This window comes from Ovis aries, chromosome 16, assembly GCF_016772045.2.
Source record: "Ovis aries strain OAR_USU_Benz2616 breed Rambouillet chromosome 16, ARS-UI_Ramb_v3.0, whole genome shotgun sequence".
Lineage (NCBI taxonomy): Eukaryota > Metazoa > Chordata > Mammalia > Artiodactyla > Bovidae > Ovis > Ovis aries.
The window spans coordinates 43,667,635-43,675,927 of NC_056069.1; positions in this window are offsets into that span (position 1 = coordinate 43,667,635).

Below are 8,293 nucleotides of genomic sequence, written 5' to 3' on the forward strand. Positions count from 1 at the left end.
TTCCCCTACTCCATCTGGGGAAGTAGTCTCTCAGAGCGAATGGAGTTGCCACCTCCCAGTCTGCAGTCCATATTTGCCCCCAATAGAACTTAACTCAAAACTTTCAAGTTGTACATCTTTTTTAGTCAACATTACCCCAAATATATTTATAACAATTTAAAATTGCTCTCCTACAGTGTCAAAGGACAACTCTTTCCTGCTCCTCCACTTAGACCTCTTCATCCTGCTTCATTTTCTACAGTTTGTTGTTCAGTGGTTTTCCTTTCTGAACTCCTTATTCTTTCAATGATGATTTCCCCTAAGCACATTCAGATGCCTCCCCATTATAGGACCTTTGACCTTAGGCATTATTTTAATTACTCTCTAGTGGTTTTATTGTATTTTACCCACACTTTCCAGAGAATACTAATTGCTTTCTTCACTCCTTTATTGCTAATTGACTGACATCTATATCTACCAGCACCTGGTTGGCATCCTCATTAATTCTAAGGATAATAATGATGATAATAACTAATATCTACTGAATGCTTACTATATTCTAGGCATTTTAAAGCACTGTATGCATTAAAATATTTTTGTTCTTTCACAGTCTTAAAAGGTAATTGCAATTATAATTCTTAGTTTAAGATTTGGAAACTGAGCTATAGAAAATTTGGATAACTTGCTTAAAGTACACAGTTAGTAAGTGAATGAACAGAAATTTAAGCCCAAATGGTCAAATCCAAAAGTCAACCTCTTAACCATTTGTCATACTGCCTCTCAACTATACATATTGGTAAAATAATTTTATCCTTTAAATAGGGAGGAGACTGAATTTGATTGATGACTCACAGGAATGGAAGATAGTTTATTTTTATGATGTAAACATTTTAAAATATGATACATTGAAACAATAATTACATCGTAGTGGTTAGTTTAAGGATCACCCTCAAGATTCTAACTGGTTCCCTTGCATTGGGTTTTTGTCTTGTCTGAATGGGAACTAAAAGTTTCTACATGGAAATTTTACCCACTGCATGTAAACTCCTCATTTTACTTTTCGAGGAGTGATGTCACTCCTAGAGTCATTACATTTTCCTCGGTTAGTGCAGTTTACAAACTCTGGATCCTCATGTCTCAGTGGACATCAGTGGGATGAAAACTGACTTTCAGCAAAATACCACTCTCCAGAAATTTTCTAAGTGGGCATCATTCCGGTGCAACCCTGAACAATATCTAGACACTACCTACATTACCTTCTGCCTGTTATCTAAAGATGGGACTCTTTATCTTCTGAAGGCAGTAAGACTTTTCAGCAGATTAAATAAGAGTAACTCACTAGGCATTTAGTGTCCATTGATAGACACATGTAGTAAATATAGAGTGACTTTCTACAATAGCCATGTATTCTGATGGATTTTATTACTTTCTCCAAAGAAACAATATTATGGATTAATAGTGAAATCCAATTAAAATTTATTGCCTCACTTGGCTAAAGAAATATACTCTGTCTATGGAGACATATGAATTAACTGTAAGTAAAGAGAATTCCTAATCCAAAAATATTTAAGCTTTGCTTTTCTGAAAATACACCTGTGAATCATCTTCTAGAGTGTGATGTGAACTTAGCACAAATCACTTAAGAAAAATAGCAATAGTATTTTGTTCCATCTGTTCCAGACTGTAGGGGAAATTATTGTATGCTTGCACCAGATGTATTAAGCAATATTGGGGAATTCTCTTAAATTTATGCCACAATAATAATATTCAAGGGAGAATTTCACTTTGATTCACCAGCAAAGAGTAGACTGTTTGAAATTACATCCTTTATAAACACTTTTCATAGTTGTCTCCCATAATTTACTCTCTCCTAGTGATACTGTAAATTGAGAAGCTCATTATGCAGTTTTGATTTTTCCTATTATAACATCAGTATCCAGAAGCAACTATATCCAGAAACAAGTATCTCTTCAAATTAAAATTTGTTCCCTGAAATATTTGTGTAACAACCTCTTTTTATCATTTGCTTAAAGTCTACTAATTGCTTTCTTAAAAAGGCCTTTCTCAACCATTCACATTTCTAATTTTTTGTTTCTTCATTACAGTTTAAGTTCTGGGAGAGCAGAAACTTTCATCTTCATATGATACCTTCAGTGAATGTCCAGAAAAATGTTTGTTACAAAATGTGTGCTCAGCATTGATTTGGTGAATGGAAGAATCATCTGAACTACATTTTTTAAAGCATGGGGCCAAAATCTGAACGTTTATGAAATAACATTGATCAGTTTGCCTTTCTCAATAAATATTGATTAGGTAAATAAAATGTTAAAAATGGTATTTACTGTGAAGATTAAGAAAGGGCTCTGACAAATACAAGTGATGATTTCCAATTGCCAGGATTCTAAAAATAACTTTTAAAATATTGTTCAGGGTTTTATACCACATTCTTAAATAACATTACTGTATAAAGATCTTACTTTTTCTATTTAAAATCTTAATTAAAATGTGCATTACCACAACAGATAAGATTTGAGACTAAATTTGTACAGCACAAAATACAAGATCTGACTAACAAGTTAGTGTACATACAAAATAAATCAGATTTTCTGTTGCTAATGGAAGTATTATAGAATTAAAAGTAATTAGTTATTTTAACTTTCAAAGTGTTTTGTTAAGATTTACAATTTAAATTATAATCCTCTATACCATGCACAGTTGTGTAAAGTATTATGCTTATATTTTCATTTAATGAAATAGATATAGTGATTGTGAATTAACAAGAACCCCATTGCCATTTTTGTTACATGCTTGGCAAATGCCTGTAGAAGTTTAGGTTCTGAACCCAAATGTTAAAATCCTTACAGGATGGAAATTATTTCCTGTTTCACATTTTGCAGGATATCTGCATTTTCTATGGAAACAGTAAGTAAACCATTATTCAATCATGTATAAAAGTTCTTATTGTTTTTCTCTTCTCTTTAGCACAACAGGATTGAATGAAAAGTTGAAACAAAAAAACAACCAAAAGAAAGAAGACATCACATACTTCTTTTGTGTATGACTTTTGGGTATAGTGTAGTTTCACACATAGCACTTATAACATGATGATTATTGTAAAGATTTCTTTGTTGTTGTTTGTTTTACTTAGGGTAGATTTCTGCAGACTTGCAGGCTCCTGGGTACATGCAGCTCAGTTCAGTTCAGTCATTCAGTTATGTCTGACTCTGCAACCCCATGAACTGCAGCACACAAGGCCTCCCTGTCCATCACCAACTCCTGGAGCCAGCTCAAACTCATGTCCCTCAAGTCACTGATGCCATCCAATCATCTCATCCTCTGCCATCCCCTTTTCCTCCTGCCTTCAATCTTTCCCCAGCATCAAGGTCTCTTCCAATGAGTCAGTTCTTCACATCGGGCTTCAGCTTCAGCATCAGTCCTTTCAATGAATATTCAGGACTGATGTCTTTTAGGATTGACTGGTTTGATTTTCCTGCTGTCGAAGGGAGTCTCAAGAGTCTTCCCCAACACCACAGTTCAAAAGCATCAATTCTTTGGCACTCAACTTTCTTTATAGTCCAACTGTCACATCTTTACATGACTACTGACAAAACCATAGCTTTGACTAGACAGACCTTTGTTGGCAAAGTCATCTCTCTGCTTTTTAATATGCTGTCTAGGTTTGTCAAAGCTTTTCCTCCAAGGAGCAAGTATCTTTTATTTTCATGCCTGCAGTCACTATGCAGTGGAGTAGTTCTATATTCATCATGGTCTTGCTGTACTCTCTTAGTTCAAGACTGACTTCTTTGGGCAGGGGTAGTAAACAGTAAAAAGTAGTGACATGTAGTAGAAAGATTCCCCAGGGGAGAGCATGGCAGCCCACTCCAATATTCTTGCCTGGAGAATCCCCATGAACAGAGAATTGCTGGGCTAAAGTCCATGTGATCACGAAGAGTTGGATACGAGTGAGTGACTAAGCACAGCACAGTACAGCAGAGTGGGTCAAGACTGCCCACATCCACTGTCTTCTATTTTACTTTTCTATTAATCAGAGTACAGTAGATTTAAAATGTTGTGTTAATTACAGCCAAGTGAGTCAGTTATCTGTTCAGTTCAGTCACTCAGTCGTGTCTGGCTCTTTGCAACCCCGTGGACTGTAGTACACCAGGATTCCCTGGCCATCACCAACTCCCGGAGCTTGCTCAAACTCATCTCCATCGAGTGGGTGATGCCATCCTACCATCTCATCCTCTGTCATCCCCTTCTCCTCCTGCCTTCAATCTTTCCCGGGATCAAGACCTTTTCCAATGAGTCAGTTCTTTACATCAGGTGGCCAAAGTACTGGAGTTTCAGCTTCAATATCAGTCCTTCCGATGAACACTCAGGACTGATTTCCTTTAGGATGGACCGATTTGATCTCCTTGCTGTACAAGGGACTCTCAAGAGTCTTCTCCAATGCCACAGTTCAAAAGCATCAGTTCTTTGGCTCTCAGCTTTCTTTATAGTCAAACTCTCACATCCATACATGGCTACTGGAAAAGGCCATAGCTTTGACTAGAGGGAAATTTGTTGGCAAAGTAATGTCTCTGCTTTTTAATATGCTCTCTAGGTTGGTCATAGCTTTTCTTCCAAGGAGCAGTTATACATACATATTTATTTGTGTGTATATATACTGATGGAGTTACCTGTGTTATACAATAGGTACTTATTGGTTGTCTATTTTATAGATAGTAGTGTGTATATGTCAACCCCAATATTCCAATTTGTCTCTCCCCCTCTTGTTCCCCCCTTGGTAACTGTATGTTTGTTTTCTACATGTGTGACTCAATTTCTCTTTTGTAAATAGGTTCATTTGCACTTTAAAAAACAGACTTTATTGAATTGTAAGTCTGGAATTTTAAAAAATTAACTTGCTTTAATGTGTTTACATTAGAAAATATGAAGCATGTGACTGTTTTTCCAATACCTTACAATATATAATCCCTTTCGATAGATCCACCATACCTAGGTAGTTTCAAAATCTGCATATGAGAAAACAGACTTTACTCCCATGAGTAATCATTTTGCTAAAAGAAAGACTGCTAGATTTTAAAAAATCTTGTTCATCTTGATCCCTAATTTTAGCCTGGTTTCAGGAGCACAAAAGTTACTATAACTTTATCAACAATTGATGAATATTCTTAATTCTATGGGATCTCAGCCAATCAGAAGAATGTTATATCTGACAGAGAGATAGGACCTTTGTGTAAAGTGTGATTAAGGATATCAGTTTGCAGAATTAATTGTATGAACCCTGTGCAACCCCATGTTCCCTTAACTGAAGTTATTGGTTACAATTATAGAGAATTCTCAGTCCAAAGGGGCTTCCCTGATGGCTCAGCAGGTAAAGAATATGCCTGCAATGCTGGAGACATAAGAGACTTCCCGACTGGGTCGGGAAGATCCCCTGGAGGGGGAAATGGCAACCCACTCCAGTGTTCTCACCTGGAAAATTACATGGACAGAGGAGTCTGGCGGGCTACAGGCCAAAGGGTCAAAAACAGTTGAGCACAGGTGAGCTACTAAGCATGCCTGCATGCTCAGCCCACAGAATTTGGCAATCCTACTGCACTACCCAACCCCCTTTTCTAAATAACACTGCCTGTCCCTGCTGTCAATATAGAACTTCTTGGCTTGGATCGAGCCCCCTATTAAGCTCTTGGAAGAATCTTCTCACCTCTGATGGAAACTCTACTTCTAACTCTACTTGCTGGCACTTTTTTGTTCTGAAAGACATTTCTGCTTTCATCATGGTAGATGACAGTGCTAACATGCCCTACCCACCACTCTATAGTCCAGAGGCCACTCACTATTGCCACCAACACAGATCAAGACCTAGTTCAGCCTGCTCCTTGGAGTTGGGAACAGTAAAATTTGGCTTGGAGAGACCAGTGTTTAGTTAAAAATGATATTCCTGATTTCATTTCTGTCTACAGTCAGCTTCCTCCCCTTCTCTATGGGTTCAACTTCAATGTCAATAGTGTGGCAGATGATCCTGCTACAGTTATGACAGATTCTAAGATGTTATAGATGTTTCTGAATTCCAGGATAAGACAATTATGTTTTGAGAGGCAGTAAAAAGCTATTGTAAAATTTTGAAGAGGACAGTAAAATGAGTAAAGGTGCTCTTGAGCACTGAACTGAACTGAGCACATTTGTTGAATAGTATGACTTCGCGAAATGAAAAATGGAGGCAGAAACATTATTTTTTTTTTTTTAGATTCTATTGAGTAAAAGTGAGTAACAGTGAATTTCAACTCTGAAAATAGTTACTGGTAAAGAGGATTTTATAATTTTATATCCCTTATGGAACATTTCAGAGAGGCAAATTTGCACAAATATTTGATTAAAGTTTTTTTTTGTTTGTTTTGTTTTAGTATGAACACAGCATGAGGTTTACCCTCTGAAGTTTTTAACTGTACAATACAGTAGTCTAACTATAGGCAGAGAAAATCTTTAGAACACATTCATCTTGCATAATTGAAACTATATACATTGATTAGGAATTTCCCATTCCTCCCCATTCCCTGCCATGTCCCAACCCCTTAAAACTATTATTCTACTCTCTGATTCTATTTCAACTATTGAATGTATCTCATAAAAGTGGAATTTTGCAGTGTCTGTCCTTCTGTGCCTGATATTTCACTTAAACTTAGGTCTTCAAAGTTCATCGCTGCTATTTTATAATGAAAAGTCCCTCTTTCTTAAGGCTAAATAATATCCCATTCTATGTAAAGACCAGATATCCTTTACTTATCATCTGTCAATGGACATTTAGGGTGTTTCCACATCTTGGCTATTGTCAATAGTGCTGCAATGAACACTGAGGTGCTAATATCTCTTTGAGATCCTGATTTCAATTATGTTAGATAAACCCCAAATATGAGATTGATGGATCATATAAGAACTGTATTTTTAATTTTTAGGAACCTCTTACACTGTTTTTCATAGATGCTGTACCATTGAGCATTTGCACTAACAGTGTACAAGGGTTCCCTTTTTTCCATATTCTCAGCAACAATTGCTATTGTTGCAACAATCGCATGACTATTTCTTCATAATAGTCATGGTAACAGATGTGAAATAGTATCTCATTGTGGTTTTGATTGACATTTCCCAGGTTAGTGATATTGAGCATCTTTTCACACACAAGTTGGTCACTTGTAAGTCTGTTTTTGGAAAAATATCCTTGAGTCTTTACCACATTTTAAGATTTTTCTTTTAGGGGGGACTTTTAGATTACCAACAAAATTGAGAAGAAAGTACAGTTTTCTCATATATTCCTTACCCCACACACGCTAAACCTCCTCCCATTATCAGCATCACTCACGAGAATAGTACAGTTCTTTCTAAGAATGAATCTACAGTGATACATCAAAATCACGTAAAAGTCTCTAGCTTATCTTAGGATTCACTCTTGAGGTCATGCATTCTATGAATTTAGACAAATGTAAAATGACATATATCCATCATTATAAATATCCTAGTCAATATTTTCACTGCCCTAAAAATCCTCTTGAGAAATCTGTATGCAGGTCAGGAAGCAATGGTTAGAACTGGGCATGGAACAACAGACTGGATCCAAATAGGAAAAGGAGTACATCAAGGCTGTATATTGTCACCCTGCTTATTTAACTTATATGCAGAGTACATCATGAGAAACGCTGGGCTGGATGAAGCACAAGCTGGAATCAAGATTGCCGTGAGAAATATCAATAACCTCAGATATTCAGATGACACCACTCTTATGGCAAAAAGGTGAAGAACCGGATCCTCTTTCACTTTCATCAAGAGGCTCTTTATATATTAAAAAAAAAAAAAAAAGGAAAAAAGAAAGTGAAAGAGGAAAGTGGAAAGGTTGGCTTAAAGCAAAACATTTAGAAAACTAAGATCATGGCATCTGGTCCCATGGCAAACCAATGGGAAACAGTGGAAACAGTAACAGACTTTATTTTTGGGGGGCTCCAAAATCACTGCAGATGGTGATTGCAGCCATGAAATTAAAAGATGTTTGCTCCTTGGAAGAAAAGTTATGACCAATGTATACAGCACATTAAAAAGCAGGGACATTACTTTGCCAACAAAGATCTGTCTAGTCAAGGCTATGGTTTTTCCAGCGGCCATGTATGGATGTGAGAGTTGGACTATAAAGAAAGCTGAGCACCAAAGAATTGATGGTTTTGAACTGTGGTGTTGGAGAAGACTCTTGAGGGTCCCTTGGACTGCAAGGGTATCCAACCAGTCCATCCTAAAGGAAATCAGTCCTGAATATTCGTTG